General features: G+C 34.8%; 1 pseudogene; it reads left to right on the forward strand.

Moving 5' to 3' along the window:
* Positions 1-969: 969 nt before the first annotated feature.
* On the forward strand, positions 970-3,482 carry LOC120260283 (annotated as a pseudogene).
* Positions 3,483-3,527: the final 45 nt, after the last annotated feature.

A 3,527-nucleotide genomic window follows, 5' to 3' on the forward strand; every position in this document is an offset into this window, starting at 1 on the left:
ATAAGACATTTAAAATTCAAAATATACAACAAATTCCATTGTATGAGTTGCTTAATTATATTGTTTTTAAAATATTCTCTCATAGAGTTTCAAAGAACAAATTAAATTTTTTTTATTACATTTAATTTTTAATTATATTAGTTATGATATTAATAATTAAAAACTTTTAATTTGTACTTATTTATTTATGCGAAAAACTCTACTATAAAAACAGAGAATAGCTACTTATTATTGTTATTGTTTTGAATCTAATATAATTTTTACATTTTTAAAAGAACTCTGATTAGTTAAGAGATGTGCACAAAGAGACCAAAATTAATGATGCTAATCACCTGGCCCAAGTGACTTTGGTAATTTTTATAACATCTATTAACATTTAAATACATCAATATTATATTAATTTTATAATTTTTATTAAATATTTTTTTAAAGTTTTTGATTATCATTTTTGAGAAAGCAAGTGAATTTGATTTAGAAATGAGACCATATGTATGTTAAATATTATCATAATTTAAAAATAATATTATGCTTAAATCAACTAAAGTTTTATGAGTATATTTTTTTTTTTTACATATCTCATTAATTAAGAACAAAAATTTAAAAGTAAATATGGAAAGATAAAAAAAAATAAAAAAATATTAAATGGGTGAATATGAATCTGGTAAATAGACATATAGAAAGTTTAGACACACGAGTTATTATTATACAGTAAAAAATGAGATGGCAAATAAATTATAGACCTATAATTTTAGAAGTACTATTATTTTAATAAAAGTGCACTAATACTAATTTCTATAAAATTTAATTAATAAATAAATATATACTTAAAATCCAAAAAATAAAATTAGTGGATATATATACCTTAAATATTGTAAAAAGGAGAATATTTCAAAGATTTACTTTAATAAATAAATAAAAATAAAAAAAAAGCAAGCATTTTTACAATTTAGCAGTCAATATTTCCAAAAACTGGTCCGAATCCCTAAACTCATCAAAATCCCCAAAATAATTTTGTGAAATTTCCCATTTTGTGAGCTCCTCCACCGCCCATCTCAAAGAACGAGAACCCTAATCTCCGCCAATGGCGACCGATCACAAGCGCAAGCGAGGCCGCAAGGCCAAGCAACCCCTCACCGAGACCCTGGACCTTCAAATTTCGGCCTCTCCCGCTGTGCCTGATGACCCCGAGGCTTCCAACCCTTCCCCGCCGACCACCCGGAAGCGCCGTGGCCGTCCTCGCAAGGTCCAGCGCCAGTCTGACGCTGCGAAGCCATCATCCACCCTACGGCTCGGTGCTCGCACCTTGTCGTTGCCAATGGGGATTGCACGGCCGATGGCCTCAAGGTTGTCGCTGGGGAACCCCCGCCTAGGGTGGGGAGCAGGTGGCGCAGGGTCGTGCCTTCCATGGATGCGGTCGTGAAAGTGTTTTGCGTCCATACGGAGCCCAATTTCTCATTGCCGTGGCAGCGGAAGCGGCAGTACAGCTCGAGCAGCAGTGGCTTCATCATCAGTGGAAGGAGGGTGCTCACAAATGCGCACTCAGTGGAGCATTACACCCAGGTTAAACTTAAGAAACGTGGTTCAGATACCAAGTATCTTGCAACCGTGCTCGCCATCGGCACAGAATGTGATATCGGTGAGCTAAGTTTATATTTTATCCATTAGGAAGGATTGGTGATTTCAGTGAGAGAATGTTCATCTTTTATGGCATTCATATTTGATACATCAAGAAAGATCGTTTCTTGTGCTTGACATTGCCACAGAATGTGTTATCAATTCAATAAAGTTTTTTTTAGGAGCTCTTATTCTATATATTAGCAAAAATTGGTAATTGGTTTTGGATTTTTCATAGGTCAAATATGAAACGGTTTTATTAGAAACAAGCTGACAAATCTTTGGTATGCGGTTCATTGTGTACGTTAACTAGATATGAAATTGTTGGGCTATTTGAGTGATGAAACTTGTTGGCAATTGGTACATTGATTTTTTTTTCCTCGGAGCTGATTGAATGTTAATGCTTGTCATAAATTGCATGGTTGAAATTTTGTAGTACACTATAAGTTTCACAGAAAGGCAGTCATTTAATGAGTATTATTGATTTGGCAATTTATTATTATTGAAATATCAAGTTGAGAAATTTGTCTTATTTTTGTTATCTACACGCCATTAACTGGCCAGATGTTTATATACCAAATTATGATGATTGCTTTTATTATAAAGCGCTCTTGTTGGAAGCATTTGATGCATTTCATAACTATCTTGTGTTTATGTGTATAGCCTTGTTGACTGTGAACGATGATGAGTTTTGGGGAAGGAGTTTCACCTGTTGAGTTTGGAACCTTGCCTGCACTTCAAAGATGCTGTTACAGTAGTTGGGTACCCAATCGGGAGACACAATCTCTGTAACAAGTGGTGTGTGTCTCGCATGGAGATATTATCATATGTCCATGGTTCCCACAGAACTTTTGGGGTTGCAGGTGCAATTTTGGACTCTATATAGTATATGTTCCCTACTGCATTTACTTACTCAAGTGACATCTAATACATTATTCTACATGTATCCTCTCTGAATCTTTAACTGGATGATTTGTCTTTCTTGTCAAAAGTGGTTTGTTGGATGAAATTGGTCTGACAGATTGATGCAGCTATAAACTCTGGAAACTCGAGGTGGCCCTGCTTTTTAATGATAAAAGGCAAATGCGTTGGCATAGCATTCCAGTCCCTTAAGCATGAAGATGTGGAAAAATATAGATTCTACGTCATACCTACACCTGTTATTATGCACTTTTATACATGATTATGAAAAATCAGGTGAATACATGAGGTACGTTCAAATTCTTTGTTTTGGATTTTTGTTATTTTTATGGAAATCATTACATTGAATTTACCTATGACTCTAATGGTGCCCTCTCTGTGAGTCCGATTGTTGAATTTTGTAGGATAGCCTTATTTCATTTAAAGGGGAAAAAAGAGAAAGCAGGGGACCTATGACCCAATGGTGCCTCTCTGTAGTTTGATTGTTGAATTTTGTAGGATAGCCTTCTTTCCTTTAAGGGGGAAAAAAGAGAAAAGAGGGAGGGGAAGACACGATCTTAGAAAAATCTAACTGCTAATTATTTTGGTAAGTAGTGACTTATTTTCCTTTTATAATGTAATCGTATCTCAGGGCTTCCCTTCACTAGGAATTGAGTGGCAGAAAATGGAAAACCCTGATCTTCATGAAATCAATGGGTATGGCACCTGATCAGAAGGGAGTGCGTATCAGGAGAATAGAGCCTACTTCCACCAGAATTTCAGTTTTTGAAACCTTCTGACATTATTATTGAGTTTTTGATGGAATCAATATTGCTAATGATGGAACAGGTAAGTTATCATTGTAGTTGAGAATTTAAACTTGTCTGTGTCATGCAGTATCTTGTATTTTCCTTGGACGAAGATACTTTTATGATGATCTCCTTTTCCTCTTATACCTAAACTTGTAACAAGCTGGAGCACTTCGTTCACTTATTATGCTTTCTATTTAATCA

The sequence above is a fragment of the Dioscorea cayenensis genome, chromosome 5 (assembly GCF_009730915.1).
Source record: "Dioscorea cayenensis subsp. rotundata cultivar TDr96_F1 chromosome 5, TDr96_F1_v2_PseudoChromosome.rev07_lg8_w22 25.fasta, whole genome shotgun sequence".
Taxonomy (NCBI): Eukaryota; Viridiplantae; Streptophyta; class Magnoliopsida; order Dioscoreales; family Dioscoreaceae; genus Dioscorea; species Dioscorea cayenensis.